We start from the raw sequence: 16,801 nt of genomic DNA, 5'->3' as shown, positions 1-16,801 counted from the left end.
CAATTGCTCAGCCCCGAAGTGGTAGGCCACACATGCTCACAGAACGGGACCGCCGAGTGCTCAAGTGCGCAGCACGTAAAAATCATCTCTCCTCGGTTGCAACACACTACCGAGTTCTAAACTGACTCTGGAAGAAACGTCAGCACAAGAACTGTTCATGAAATGGGTTTCCATACACAAGCCTAAGATCACAATGAGCAATGACAATGGTCGGCTGGAGTGGTGTAAAGCTCGCCGGCATTGGCCTCTGGAGCAGTGGAAACGCGTTCCTTGCAGTGATGAATCACACTTCACCATCTGGTAGTCCGAAGGATGAATCTGGGTTTGGTGGATGCCAGGAGAACACTACCTGCCCCATTGCATAGTGCCAACTGTAAAATTTGGTGGAGGAGGAATAATGGTCTGGGATTGTTTTCATGGATTGGGCTAGGCCCCTTAGGTCCGGTGAAGGGAAAACTTAACGCTACAGCATACAATGACGTTCTAGACAATTCTGTGCTTCCAACTTTGTGGTAACAGTTTGGGGAAGACCCTCTCCTGTTTCAGCATGACAATGCCCCCCGTGCACAAAGCGAGGTCCGTAATGAAATGGTTTGTCGAGATCAGTGTGGAAGAACTTGACTGGCCTGTACAGAGCCCTAACCTCAAACCCAACGAACACCTTTGGGATGAATTGGAACGCCAACTGCGAGCCAGGCCGAGTTATTTGCCCTCAGAACAACCTCAATTCATCGTGGCATGGAATACAAGGTGTCGAAAGCGTTCCACGGGGATGCTGGCCCATGTTGACTCCAATGCTTCCCACAATCAATTTGGCTGGATGTCCTTTGGGTGGTGGACCCTTCTTGATACACAGGGGAAACTGTTGAGTGTGAAAAACCCAGCAGCGTTGCAGTTCTTGACACACTCAAACGTGTGCATGTGGTAGTTATCATAAAGGAAACAAAGCTACACCTACTAACAAATGGAGAGGTGAAGGCACTGTGCTCCGAGATGAAACCCCAAACTCTTAGCTGAGTGGCAAGTCCCAAGGCGAGACCAGACACCTCCATATAGAACAGAGTCAAGAGAGGGAGAGGAGCAGGCCAGATGTCATAATTCTGCTGCCACCGCCCTCAGATAAAACAAACAGAGAGAAGGACAGAAAGTGAGGGAGGGAAAGAGGGAGAGGACAGGGTCAATGCCATGAAAACAGTGGAGGATGGATAATATAGATAGTCCCTCTCCTCTACCCACAGCAGGCATGGTCTCCTCAGTGTGGGGTCACAGTAAGTTTTCCATAGCCATCCAACCATAAAACACCAGGCCAGCCAAGTGAAATCAAGTGATTCTTTAGTATCCAGTGAAGGGGAATTCATTTGGATGTGGATAACACACTATAACAACACATTTCAACAAAGGCATATCCCAACATATCAATATACTGTACAATATCATTCAACTGATTCAGTGTATACAACAGCACCCTGGCCCATACCCATAAACATTCAACTTCATTGATTTTAAATTCAGAACAACTTTAGATATTAGCAACTACATAATATTAGTGCACATAATAATTTGAAGCATGAGCAAAATATCAGCGTCATCACAATGAGAAACAACATCTCTCTCTGTTCCTATCTCTAAACACAAACTCAGATTACATGGGATGTCACGTTTAATTTATTATACAAGGAACTTAGAAATCAATTGTTTAACCTTAAACAATGAGTACAACTGCACAACACACTGTATGTAGCATTTGATTTAAAACGGGCATTACAGTACAGTCATATCATATTCTTATCTCCAATAAATATGCTTCATTGTGTCCTAACCTTGAGTACTATTGACTTTCCCCTGCAGTATGTTCTCCTGTCCTGTCTCTACAGCAGTGGTAGGCAACTCGATTTAGCCATGGGCTGATTTTTGTGGATGGTCGGTGGATGGTCGGGGGCCGGAACATTTATACTGCAAAATGACCACAACTAAGCCCAAAAAGAGATTGTATTTGACAATAAGAATCATTTCATACCTTGAGACACGATCACATCTTTTTTTTATTAGTGGAAATACTTGGGAACAGATTTCCTAAATTAAACTCATTTTAGCAAAATTCTTGGTGATTTTACAGTGTTTTTTTTTGTGTTTAAAAAGTGTTGAAAAAGTAAACATGAAAAGAAAATGGTGGGCCCCAAAAGAATCACCAACCTCTGCTCTACAGTGAAGGCTTTGGATGCCCTCTGTCCTAAGGATGGAAGAAAGGAAGGGGCAGGGGGCCCACTCCCTCTCACTCTGCCCACTCCTACTACCCCCTATATCCGCATCATAAACACTTGGGCTAAAGTGCACCCCTAATTGAAAGCATCATCTGCGCTACCGGGGTTCTAAAATGAATTTGTCTATGATTACTCATGCCCTGCGCGCGTCCGGTGCGTTTGGTAATGTCTATTTCATTGAATTAGGAAGCATCCTCTTCTCCTGCTCCCTATCCTAGCCTTGGGGTGTATTGATTTAAGAGGTCTGGTTTTCATATAGGAGAGCGCAGGGTATGGATCCAGGCAGCCGCGGCCTGGTAATGAATGCAGTGGAGAGCTGGTATGAAGCCATTAGTCATTGCTTTAATGCGGCCAGGAACTAAAACCATCAGCATGCCATCAGGTGTCACATCAACATTGCGTTACCCTCTGACCTCCGCCTCCCAGGGATTAATCGCGTACTATGTCCCTCTTTTCACTTAAAGCTGCAATGTGTAACTTTTTGGGCTGCCCGACCAAAATCACATACAAATGAGAGTTGTAGATCTGTCATTCTCCTTGAAAGCAAGTCTAAGAAGTGGTCAATCTGTTCTATATGTATTATTTCTATGCTTTGGCTTCAAACAGCTGAAAATACAATCTTTTTGGTTTTGGAAAATATATTTTAGATAGTACAATGATTCTCTAAACTACACTTGCTTGTTTTGTCACAAACTGAAATTAGGCAAACTATTAGAATGTTAGCAAACAGGAAATGGATGAGCAATTTCTGCACAGTGCACCTTAAAATGTTCTCAAACTGGACTTCAACGGGGTATGTACTCTACTTATATCTCTCTGGGGACAGTTAAGCCTTGTAGTTTATGTTATAGTGAAAGGAATGGATTGAGAATCACAGAAAAATATTTTGTAGGCTTGTGAGAGATAGGAGGCCAATATAGCTGACGAACTATAGTCACCATAAGAGAGAGAGGATGGAGGGGTGAAGGAAAAAACAGAGAAGGCCACCTGAATGAGAAGAGGGCCATATTGGCACTAGAAGAGTGAATTTCCCTGTTTCCTATACATTTGAACACTGTATACCACACTCACAGAGTGGAGGCGTAATACATACTGATCTCCCTGACAACCAGGCACAAGGCAGAAACATAATCAGAAGAAAATGGCTTGCGACATGCATAATCATATACTCAGGTCAACAGGGAGAGGGTTTTAGATTTCTAATGTTTCATTCATTTTTCATGGCCATTTGTCTGTGATTCTTTGGAGAGCATGCACATTTTATTTCAGCAAATTATGAATACCATAAATACACCTTTATGGTGCTTTCACCCTCCAGGGACTTGAGGCTTTTCAGTCAATTAAGAGCGATTTCTTCAACAGCCTCAGCGCTCGCGACCTTGCTCATTTCATATTGACAAACTGCCATATTCCAATTGTCTGCATAAACAAAACCATAATTGTGTGAGGCTGCTTAAAGAGCACAATTATGAAACGTTTGCCCAAAGACAGCATTGTTACACAAAAGCAAACACACCTCAGGGGGAATTTGCCTTTGGAAAAAATATGCCATTCTCCAAGGAACAGAACAAAGCACAAAAGGATGTTATGCAGAAAAGCATTTTGTCGAAATAACATTGGAGCACAAGGCTCCACACTTCAAACTCCCACCCGTTTTTCCAGGACCTATTTCAGGAAGCTCTATGGTCCTCTCTTAGAGCCGTGATTCCATCAAGATTAGTGGGAAATGGCAGAAATCAATGCTATGAGAAGTCTGCTGGTATTTTAGTGATCTCTGCCTTGCCAGGAAAGGCCCAATTGAGTCAGTCAAGGTATTATATGTAATCTCCCAGTGCAGCCAGCACGAGTGAAGCCCCTCTCAAATCCTCTACACCTGGAGGACAGTGGAAAATACACAACCTACTGCACCCTCTCCAACAACACCTATTGCAATGGCTACAACTGTAAGCAATTACGCAAGGTAAATTTGAACTGGGATGGGGATGTGGCAGAGACATTTTTGAGAGAGAGAGAGAGAGAGAGAGAGAGAGAGAGAGAGAGAGAGAGAGAGAGAGAGAGAGAGAGAGAGAGAGAGAGAGAGAGAGAGAGAGAGAGAGAGAGAGAGAGAGAGAGAGAACCCTTTAGAATATTCTTGGATTGCCGGTTGTGAACAGCTCTCTTGAGGTCGTGCCACAGCATCTCAGTCGGGTTGAGGTCAGGACTGACTGGGCAACTCCAGAAGGCGTATTTTCGTCTGTTGAAGCCATTCTGTTGTTGATTTATTTCTGCCTTTTGGGTTGTTGTCCTGTTGCATCACCTAACTTCTGTTGAGCTTCAGTTGGCGGACAGATTGACTTACATTCTCCTACAAAACATCTTCATAAACTTGGGAATTCATTTTTCCATCGATGATAGCAAGCTTTCCAGGCCCTGAGGCAGCAAAGCAGCCCCAAACCATCATGCACCCTCCACCATAGTTTACAGCTGGGATGAGGTTTTGCTGTTGGTGTGCTGTGATTTTGTTTCTCCACACATAGTCTTGTGTGTTCCTTCCAAACAATACAACATTAGTTTCATCTGTCCACAGAATATTTAATATCCAGGTGCCCTTTTTTGAACTTCAGACGTGTAGCAATGTTATTTGGACAGCAGTGGCTGCTTCCATGGTGTCCTCCCATGAACACCATTCTTGTTTAGTGTTTTACGTATCGTAGACTTGTCAAAAGAGATGTTAGTATTTTCCAGAGATGTATGTAACTCTTTAACTGACACTTTAGGATCCTTCTTAACCTCATTGAGCATTCTGTGCTGTGCTCTTGCAGTCATCTTTGCAGGACGGCCACTCCTAGGGAGAGTAGCAACAGTGCTGAAATCTCTCCATTTATAGATAATTTGTCTTACCGTTGTCATGACGTTGTCCTCTTTGGGTACAGCGAGCACCATCCCCTGCTCTCTGCTTCTACAACCAGACTGCTGTTGTCAGAGAGAGGTCATAAATTCATGAGGAGAAGACCCTGCCTCATGGCCACACAGTATAAGAGAGAGTGAATTTTCATAGAGAACAAAGGAATTTCTTCCACCTCACAGAACTTGAGGTTCGAACAAATTTCATGTTCCGGAGAAAGTATAAAAGATCGGTGAAGAATCCAGCTACGAACTGGTCCGTTTGTTACAACTTGGGGAAGCTCATGGGAGACGGTGTGGCCACATTACCATAACGCTGTTTATATAATAGCCTCAGATATGAGGTTTACATCTAATTGCTGTATAAGATGAATGAGTGAGTATGATACTGTTTGTAAAATTGTGTAATGTGATTTTGGACTGTTTAATGAAGGAAACTCCAATTCCCTTTTGAGTTGAACTAAATCAGAGGACATCCTGGGACAGCCTCTTTTCTGCAATTCCGAATAAAATCCAACTTTGCGAAATTCTCTTAGTAGACCATGTTTCTCTCAATCACGGCAGGACGAAGGTTGCAGACCATTGCTGAATCTTTTAACCATACCACGTGGTTAAATTCTTAGACTATCGATACCGACAGAATAAGAACAAGTCTGATATTAATTACTAGTCTGCAGCTATTAATTCGGTATCATTGAACATGAAGAAAGACAACCACCGAAACATCCATTCTACAACAACATGACTGAATGTCACTCTGACTAACCACTATAACCGCGACAGAGACCGAGACAAATCTCCAAAAGAAACAAACTTTTCAACAGCGATCAAGATGACACACTGAGCGTAAATATATATATTGATTGCAATTGTTCCCGAATGAGTGAGCGTTCATGTGTAAAGGATTAGCATTTCAATTGTTATAATGATCAACTTTGTAGTGTCTCATCTCAGTTGACCACCACTTCCGGTTTAGCCCACTAGGGCACATTCTCCTGTCATTTCTTGTAACCGTATTTACCTTGTTGTTTTGTTTATGCATTTCTGTGAATAATTTAGTTAGTAAAAAAATCAAGGATTTAAGACAATTGATGTATGGATGACTCATAGTGAAGACTGGGTTCTGCATATAACCAACAATTTATGACGTTTGGAATGAGACTAACGTGAGGTAAAATAAAAAATTCATTAATCAGAAGACTATTGATCAGATATGAAAATATCTGAAAGGTTATATTGGGAAATTATAACTTTGTAATCTGAATATTTTCATTGGTGCCCCGACTTCCTAGTTAATTACATGATTAATCAGTTTGATCGCATAATACTAATTACAGAGTATCTTTGTTAAAAAACGAAGTCTTCAATTTAATGATAGTAAAGACACGACATCGTGGACTGACTTTTAGAGATACTTTTGTAACCCTTTCCAGCTTTATGCAAGGCAACAATTCTCAATCTTGGGTCTTCTGGGATCTCTTTTGTTCGAGGCATGGTTCACATCAGGCAATGCTTCTTGTGAATAGCAAACTAATTTTGAGTGTTTTTTTATGGGGCTGGGCAACTCGATCCAAAATCTCCAATCTCGTCTCATTGATTCGACTCCAGGTTAGTTGACTCCTGACTCCAATTAGTTTTCGGAGAAGTCATTAGCCTAGGGGTTCACATACTTTTTCCAATCTACACTGTGAATGTTTAAATTATGTATTCAATATAGACAAGAAAAATAAAGTAATTTGTGTGTTATTAGTTTAAGCACACTGTGTTTGTCTATTGAGCCACTGCTGCCCCAATGAAGGAAGAATGTTGTTGTCAGTGGTGGCATTAGAGGTTGCTCGTAAAACATGCCTTGTGGCCATAAAATGCACTATCACGTAGGTGTCAAGAAGACCTGACATTTCCCAGCTTTATGGAATGAGGCTTTAATAAGCTAGTGAAGGGAATTACAGCAGCAGACAATGATTAGGTGGTTACAATCAAAGAAAACAGGACTGCGTATAAGTGAGTCAACTGGGAAATGTTGACAACTCAAAAAAACATGCTCTGGAATTTGTAAATCATTATATTAATGCAGTTCCGGTGAAATACGTCAACAGATGAGGTGCAGGCGGCTGCATACCCCTTTCTCACCACCATGCCTCTCGACCTCCATTACACATCTCCGAGCAAACTATCATTATCATTGACGGATGTCCTTGGGTTATTCAATTCACATTATGTGTTTACAATGGGAGTCATATATTGAGGAATAAAACGTAGCCCAATCGGCTAAATCTATTTCCCTAGATGGCCTAAACAGCCCTCATACATCCCTCTAGCTGCTCACACACTGACTCCTCTCACCTTGGGTACAGGGACTATTCCCAGACAGTGGGATGTGTTAGTCAGACCCGTGGACATATGGGGGGAAAATGGGATGTCTGCTGGGCTGTCCTGCCACTCAGCCTTAATTAGAGATGTCGTGTGTGTGTGTGTGTGTGTGTGTGTGTGTGTGTGTGTGTGTGTGTGTGTGTGTGTGTGTGTGTGTGTGTGTGTGTGTGTGTGTGTGTGTGTGTGTGTGTGTGTGTGTGTGTGTGTGTGTGTGTGTGTGTGTGTGTGTGTGTGGAGAGCGCCGCGGCATCCACAGTGCTAGCGGATCCCTGACAGGCCCCTTAAGCATGTAAGGATGCTGTCACTGTCTATTCCACAGCTGTCCCCTGCTCTGCTTCGCATCAAACATCCTTATGGCCCCAATACACACACTATAACGTACTGTACAACTCCTCACACATACCCAAACACACATACCCAAACACAAAACCCAATACACCGTATACCCCAGAATACAGCCACACATGAATAAACACAGACTTATAGTGTGTACACATGTGCAGAGAGACAATACAAACTGATTTTACACTTCCCCCACTCATTTTCACTACTCCATCGATACACGCGTTAATCCTATCTGACCATTCAACCCAGCATGAACAGATTGAAAAACAGTCACACAGAAAGATACTCCCACAAAAAATGGACTAAAACAAACACGCATACACCGATTCCGTAGGAAAATATCCCACTTCCCTCACACACAATGCTGTTGTCATCCCATCCTTCCCCATCCAGCCCAACCAATCATGTCATTTGGGAGTGGATATACTGTGTCTCTCTGGGAAAAACAGAGTAACACACACTGAGGCCAAATTTAGGAAAGGAAACACAGAACTAGTTTCAATCATCTCAACTACACACACTGTCTACTAAACCCTTATCAGCACAGCATGAATAATGATATCACTTCATATTATATATATATATTTTACCAGGCAATCTAAGTCAATTGTGCTGTGTAAACAGGAATAAAGGCTATTAAATGTGCTATTCCAAACCATTCTGAATCGAAGTGAGGGTCTTGCCTTACGCCTCCACCCCTAGAATATCCTCTTCCTCTAGCTCAGCAGTGGGCAAAGTAGTCAGTGAATGTGAGCAGTTAGTGACGTTATGCTTGTGTTTCTGTGCTCCTTTCTTCAGTGGCTCGAGTCATTAAGTTGATGTAACATATTCTCCTCCCCGGTAGACTTTGTGCTTTGACTGAGACGAAAGATGCCATTTATCTTCTTAAGCTTCCTGTCATTGCGTTCGAAGCTGCGCTTGTTTCACCATCTCCATATTCCTTCACTTAGAACAACCAGAGATGAATGCAGCCAAATCAGGCTTGCAAATGAATACATCATTTATTCACAAACCGCTAGGTTCATTTGGTCTTTTTTTAGCTACCATCATGGGCAGTAACGAGTGCCAAGCAAATCACTGTGATAGTGGTGCTAGCGGTTGGTGAAAACAGCAGTAGTGTTGCTGTAGATGTAGACGATGATGAAGATGATGATGACAATTATGCTGATGACGATGACAGTGAAGGTCACTGTTCGCCTGCCTGGCCTGGCTGATAGAGAACTAACGTGGATTTGTTTTGGGGTTGCTTTTCATAAGCTAATTCATTGCTTTTAATTAGGCATGCTCTCAATGTTTGACAGTCCAGGCTTTTGAGTTTTAATTTGTGTGTTGCGATTCTGTTGTTTATTTATCTTCATCCATTTCAAGCTGTTCCATGGCATGCATTTATTAAATATATATCAAGCTTATATATAAAGCTAAAATGAAAGTGTGATAACAGGCACAGATTCATTTGGTTTGATTTTACTTGTTACTTTGAAAAATTAATTATTGGTCTTGATTTTGCAAAAAAAAAAATGGCAAACCAGCTTTTGCCCCAGTAATGTCTAAGTTCTTTAGGTCCAGGCCTGATTTAAAGTCTACTGCTTGGCATGAAGGGTCCATGTCTCTTATTCGAGGGTCCATGTCTCTCTCCAGAGCTCCTGCCTGAAAGGGATGATGGGATAAAGGTCAAAGAGCACAAGGGCATGTTCCTGACACCACCCAGCCAGCAGACAGTTACTGTAAGCCAGCACTCTGGGTACCTGTGATCTGTATTGACCTAGCCCAGCAGTATCGGTTGACCTTCCTGCCTGTCTGACAACACCTGCTCCCAATATATGAGCTCTCTCTCTCTCTCTCTCTCTCTCTCTCTCTCTCTCTCTCTCTCTCTCTCTCTCTCTCTCTCTCTCTCTCTCTCTCTCTCTCTCTCTCTCTCTCTCTCTCTCTCTCTCTCTCTCTCTCTCTCTCTCTCTCTCTGTGTGTGTGTGTGTGTGTGTGTGTGTGTGTGTGTGTGTGTGTGTGTGTGTGTGTGTGTGTGTGTGTGTGTGTGTGTGTGTGTGTGTGTGTGTGTGTGTGTGTGTGTGTGTGTGTGTGTGTGTGTGTGTGTGTGTGTGTGTGAGAGAGAGACTGCAGCACATGTGTGCATGAAACAATAGTGATGGCATACATTATCATCAAAGAAAAACAGCATGATTTGCAATTTCCATGGCAACAGATCATAATCATTTGACCTTGCCAGTGGTTGCATTTCTGTTTGCTTTTGTGTTATTGTTTCTGAATTGTTCCATTGTCTCATCCTTTTATTTTCTTGTGATAAATACAATATAATGAAAAACCCTTGAGCGAAGAAGGAAAAATCTAATTCTAGCAATACTTCAAAGAGATTTAACCAAGTAAGAGGAGGGGGGAGAAGCAGGAAGAATCAGAATGGGAGGAGGGACATAAAGATATCCAGCAATAGAGTGCCTGTGGCAAGATCTCATCTTCTGCAACAACAGAAAAAAGGGACAGTTTCCAAGTTCAAAGTTATTTCCTCACTGCCACCACAATACCAGAGGATAGGAACATCAAATCACAATTGTGGCTACTAAAATATACTGTAAAGACCTCAAATGAAGACACTGGTTTAACAATAGGTTGTTCTTTGTTGTCATACAGAGTACTAATGGTTTTCTGGTGTGAGTGGACATTGTCAGAGAGTGGCTGGGTTGTGGAACTCATCTATTGGCTTAATTGGCATCTATCCTCTAGCCTTTAACAAGTTAGGCGTTCGCCATGGCAACCACAAATCTCCTGACAACCAGACTCCGCTGTTCTGTTATTCCTGCAACGTGACACTGTGCAATGTGTTACTTTCAGAAGGCTCTCTAAACTACACACATTCTGTGTGCCTCCATATCCCGGAGAGATGGGGCTGACAAAAGGCCCCTTCCCCAGTGCAGGGATAAAAGGATACAGGCATTAGATGTAATTGCTCATCTATTATGAAATGACACTCACACCTCTCTATCTCACCTGCTTTCCTCTCAGCCTTCATACTGAGAATGTCCTCCTAAGCCTCCTCCACACACTGCAACACCCACCCATCCACGCACACACACATACCCATTTTCAACCACTGCGGATATCAGTTTTTAATTTGCCTCGTCTCTTCAGATCCCTGTATCTGTTGTCGGTTGGATGGGAGAGGGGGAGGGAGAAGGGGAGTTTAGAGGAGAGAGGTAAGGGTAGTGCAGCAGTCGTGGCTGATTCGCTCCCCTCTGCCTCTTTTATTGGGACTGTTCGCTCCCAGGGGAGCGCTGCTGGCCCTCTCCTAAAGCTGCAGCCCAAAATTACAGCAGACCTTACAGCCTCCACTCTAGACAGACACCCAGACAGACAGACAGTAATACGGGGGGATGGTCCCAACTCAGATCCCCATTGATTGAATGATTTTAATTGAAAGATACAAGCTGCTCTAGATTCCAGAGTCATTCCGTTTTGTCCAGCCTCCCTCTACCTCTGTCCGTATTGCTTTATATTCTGAGGTGTCCGGCAGTGTTTTTCTGACTGACATGGTGAAAGCAACCTGTTGTTTTTCTCTCCCCCACTACGCTGTGTTCTGTATTGATGGCACAAATAATCCATTCAAGGGCAGCACCTGCCTTCCATCTGCCTGCTAAGGCCCGGGGATGAGCACGTTAAGCCACAGTTTCTATTACTGCTGTTGTTCTTCGCTCGGTGCCATGAAAGTTTTGCGGTTCTGAAAGTCGATCGTCCTCTCCTTTACTAGCTGTGACCTCTGCTTGTATGGCACGCTGTGGATGGGTATGTGTGACGGTCCTTGTCATACATACCTTGGCAGGGCAGGTGGGTTATGAGTCACTGGGTTAATTATAGGAACGGGACAGTTCATTAACCACAGCATGATTTCCATATCACAAAGGGCTGAGGTCATTATGATATGGCTGACCTGATCTACTCCTGACTCCTATACGGTATGATATAAATATGACACATTTCATCAAGTAATACAGAAACTGAAGACAGCTGTCATCGTAATGCATCCAAAGACCGCAAATCACAAAGTCGTTTTTTTCAACACCAGCTTTTTAAGGTTCCTGTGATGTCCACCCCCCCACATGTGAAGTCATTCCCTGAGTATCGACGGCTCCTTTGTGGATTTGTTTGGAGGTACGATGGCAGATTGAGAGGTGATGTATGAGCCCAGTGAGACCGCCCCTAAAATGGCCTTTAAACTGCCTTTATTGATTTTCAGTTCCTGGCGAATGGTCTCCTGGGATAACACGACTACTACCTACACGGCTTGATTGATCTCCGCCCTCAAACCTCCCATTACAATTATTCCTCAAAAGTGAAAAAATCCTATTACATCAAGCAGACACATGTATAAATGTGATAAAGCTGAACTGTTCTGATGCAATACTCCAGCAACATACAATGGGTTGAGCTATAAAGACTCTGAAATGTTGTCTTATCCCAAAAATGATTGGCCGTCACGTTGCACATTCACAGCAAAGTAAAGTCTTGAAAGGATCATGTAATACTTGACTGTAAAACCCTTTGTGCCTCTAAACTAATGCTGCAGATGCCTTATGATGACATATTCCAGTCCTGACAATCTGGCTAACTTCTTCCTAACATCTCTGCTCTTGACAGGTTCCATATTTTATCATCAGCAGATGGCGGATCCTAAGGGAGGATATGAGAGACAGAGAGAGAGCTGTTGGCCTCTGAGTAGAAACAGACTTAAGAGAGACACATAACAGACAACATCCACTACAGAGGAGCAGGGGGAAAATAAATGAGCTTTGTCTGTTAACTGTCATTCGTTATTTACTCCTGCCTCTTTGTGCCTGGGAGGGGCTAATATTGTTGTATCAAAGGAATACATGTATCATGTTCAATTAACTGTGTTTCTGCAATGCTGGTGGAAAGGATCAATCTTATTTGCTAGTACAGGACACAGAAAGAAACGCCATTGTAGTGCAGTCGCTCCCCTACCCAGAGCCCTGAGCGTAGCCCTCCTCTGTGCCATACTTAAAAACGATATCAACACAACGCAGCTTCCTTCCCATTCCCAGCAACCTTTGGCCTGTCATGCTATACATATCATAAATCAACATGAGCAGCAAACAACGTTACAATCATCAAATAATGGATTGCACCTTTCACTGGGGATGCACAATCCATTAAAATTCAATTTAGCCCCACACTTATTTCTCCAAACAAGTAAAAGTGCCAGTCATCATTTTCGGGGGAGCGACTCGGCACTCCTGAGCCTCCAAGATTGATGAGAGGAGAGATTAACACTTCATTGTAAACGCCACTGGAGATACCACGACTGTAATGAGATAAATGTACTGAGAAGAGTCAGAGCACGAGGGAAGGAGAGGAGAGAGAGAGAACAAAAGGCCGGCTGCGGTGTGATCTGTGCTCCAGTGAGGAGGACCTCTGACTGGTGCTGGGCCTGGGGCAAGAGGAGAGGGAGTCAGTAGTAGAGGTATCACAGAACAGTGCAGGCAGCTCTATCAATCACATTGAAGTCTCAAACACCATTTATCAGCTCCTACATTTCTCCCTCGCACCACAGTTAGTATTGTTCTCAGGTAGCAGCCTCAGCCACTACGTCTACGCAGCCAGCCCAGAGTGACAGGTGCCAGACAGACACCGCATTTCTTTGTCTCTCTGTCTGTCTGTGTTTACCCCTGTCTTTGTCTTTTTTTCTCTCTCTGTCTGTCTCTCTTTCTCTCTCGTGGCCACTAATGCCTGCTCACGCTGTGGTGTCCCTGTTTGATTAGCAATTGGAGCACAGGGCTTGTGCTGACCGAGGTCTTGGAGAATGTTCGCTCACACCGCTTTCTCCTCCCTCTCCTCTGCCTCACTCCCCGCATCTTACTGCAGTACATTTTTTATGGATAAAATTCCCTCACTGTGTGAAACTCAGATCAGCACATAGAACTCCATAAATCTAGCTATCCAATATGTGTGTTTGATGGTCTGGAGTGGTAGAGGGAGTAAGAGCTGAGTGCCTAAGTGTGCATGCGGCTCATGTGATCCTATTGTGTCTCTATGGGACTGCATTTCATGTAGCATGAAATACCACGTTGAACACGCAGTGGGGGGCTAAGTGGGAGTGCTGTGTTAAAGACTTCCTTCCTCCTCCACATAATTCCTAGGGACGGCTGGTGTTGCACATAAGTAGCTCCCCCTCCCTTCTCTACATGGTTCCTGTGGAGGATGGGGTGGTGTCGCATTAAATACCTCCCTCCCACTCTACATGGTTCCTGGGGGATACTCTTATTGCCTGCTGCCAGTGAACACGGCTCATTTACAAGGGCTTTTATTTTGAAGCTGTAGAGACGCCTCAAAATCAATTCTTCCCTGCCCTTTGATCTGCCATGTCAGAACCTGCACGCTACTCAAGTGCAACCGGCTTGATTGAGACACCAGAGTGAGGCCCTTGAGAAATGGCAATGTGATGTGTATTGTGAAGTCCCTCTGTACACTGTGGTGTCCCTGCACTGTGTGTGTGTGCTCCAGAATACAGTCTGACACCAGGTTGCATGTTCTACTCTCAAAAGACAGACACATCATTAATGCGCTTGGCACACTTTGATGACGTCTCCAGGGATTAGGAAATTGCTGGAGGGAATGGTGAAACAAGGAAAGAGAAAGAGAAGGGAGAGGTATAGCAACAAAAAAAGGAAGGAAGAGAGAGAGAGACAGCAAGTTAGAAAAAGAGAGCGAGAGAGGGAGACAACGGGGGAGGTATTTAAACTACCAATGAAGCTTGACTGTCAGGTAAAATGCGCCTTGGGCTTTTGTGATGTCAGTCAATCCGGCAGAGAGATCTGACACACAATAGCAGCAGTCCGGCCGTCAAGTGGACACAACACGCCTGTGCCAGGGCCGCAAATGCTACATCCATAATCTGCCTGCCAATTCCCATCAAATTCACCTCTCTTGCATGACAGTTCCCTCACAGTCCTGACTTTGACAAGACCGCCTCTGCACCAGCCTCCGAATTATAAAGCTCAAATGTAATGTTCTTGTCACTTTCCAGGTTTCCCCCCCAGAAGGGATTGGGAAGAGAGAGTGAACCCTGCTAACCTTCCACGTCTGTAGCTTTGGTCTTTGAAGTTACACTTCCTCTCCTCGAAGGGTGGGTGTATTTAAGATTACCTAAGAGTATTATGAAATGAAACCATACATTAATGAAATGAAAATCATACATAAAAGATGTTGAAGACTTTGAACTTCAGAACTATGCTCTAATATGGAAATAGTTTTGTGAGGTCTATGCAAATGATTTGCTACTGTAAGTAAGACTGTTTAAATGTCCATTCAGAAAGAAATACATAGAGAGAAAGATGATATGAGGTGGAAGAGATGGGAGGTAGACAATGGGGTCTTCTTGGGGGGAGGAGGCCTTCCTGCCCTTCCTGTTTCCTGTTCGGCCTGGCTCTGTCCCTGCTGGCTAAATTGACTATCTCTCTGACCCTGTGCAGAAAATCCATTTAATGAGTCAGGCTTGGTAAAAGGGGAGCAGACACCTTCATTATGTACCCGTCAGGCCAGAGTGGCTAGGCCTTTCCTTTCCAGCGTGGGCCCTGAAACAGGGGCTGACGGCCTGGTTAGTGCCGCCATAGCCCCTGCTCTCACCCATCAGCAGACCCCACTTAATTAATTTTCTGCCTGACACTTTTAGCAGTGATGACAGGATCTCAGACACCATGGCAGCCTGCTTTATAGAGGAAGAACTCACTCTCCCCAACACACACACACACACACCTTCTCTTCACCTTCTCTGAGGCGTGAAAGCCATTCAGAATATAGACAGGGAACACTGTGCCTGTTCAAGAAAAGGGATACACACACACACACGTATGACCTCACCTCCTATATTTTTCTATTGATAGTTGGTTAATGTGTGTGTGTGTGTGTGTGTGTGTGTGTGTGTGTGTGTGTGTGTGTGTGTGTGTGTGTGTGTGTGTGTGTGTGTGTGTGTGTGTGTGTGTGTGTGTGTGTGTGTGTGTGTGTGTGTGTGTGTGTGTAGAATAACAGGATGCGACAACAACAAGAGAAGGACAGGTTTTTTAAATGCATAACATACATTAAAATCCTCAATGTAGTGTATGAAAAAGCATGTATCAAACTGGCTTTAATTCAAGGTCAGCAAGCAAGTAACACATTTCACCTCACTCAGGGTGTGATCCCAACACACGTGTTACATTGGGATGTGTGAATGGCCTTCCCTTATCATTTAAGCTCTGAATGTTCAAGGTTGAACCTGTGGTTTATAGCATGGAAAGCATCACTCTAACACTTATCAACGCCTCCATTTACTAACCATCACATTGACTAAAAGCTCCTCGTCATCCCTGTCCTCAAGGACTTGTAGCTGAAACCTCTTAACCACCTCATAATGAACTGTAGATTTTCTCTATCTGGGTTGGGATGAACCACATGGTTGGCACAGAAACAAAACAAAACGTAAGGCCGCATCTCAATAGTCTATAAATCAACTCCTTCACCCTGTCTCCTCCCATTCACCTGCTCTGTGTTCTGAACAAAGGCTAAGTGAGAGCACCTCTAAGGCAAGTGTCAAACTCATTCCACGCAAGGTGAGTGTCTGTGGATTTTTGCTCCTCCATTGTACTAGATTGACTGATTAAGGTCACTGATTAGTGAGGAACTCCCCTCACCTGGTTGTCTAGATCTTAATTGAAAGGAAAAAACAAACCCCAGCTGACACTAGGGCCTCCATGGCCTGAATTTGAAACCCCTACTCTAAGGAGACAAGGAAATGAGACTCTTTACATTGTCCCTTTCTCCCAGCCAGCTGTCCCAGCATGCAGTGTGTTTTGCAGTGCTCATTTCAGAGCAGAAACATAGGAACCAGGAAGCAGCACTTCCAATTGATCAGTGCTGTGGCCCTGACACTGTCATGCTGAATT

The 16,801-nt window shown here is 43.8% G+C and overlaps 1 protein-coding gene across 1 annotated transcript in view; it reads right to left on the bottom strand.

Moving 5' to 3' along the window:
- Positions 1–16,801, bottom strand: part of LOC124031417 (receptor-type tyrosine-protein phosphatase gamma-like) — a 306,478-nt gene that overhangs the window by 114,351 nt on the left and 175,326 nt on the right. The window lies entirely within an intron of this gene.

Source organism: Oncorhynchus gorbuscha, linkage group LG03, assembly GCF_021184085.1.
Source record: "Oncorhynchus gorbuscha isolate QuinsamMale2020 ecotype Even-year linkage group LG03, OgorEven_v1.0, whole genome shotgun sequence".
In the NCBI taxonomy this organism is placed as follows: Eukaryota; Metazoa; Chordata; class Actinopteri; order Salmoniformes; family Salmonidae; genus Oncorhynchus; species Oncorhynchus gorbuscha.
The sequence above is the reverse complement of the archived record's forward strand: the minus strand, read 5'-3'. Positions and strand labels throughout refer to the sequence as shown.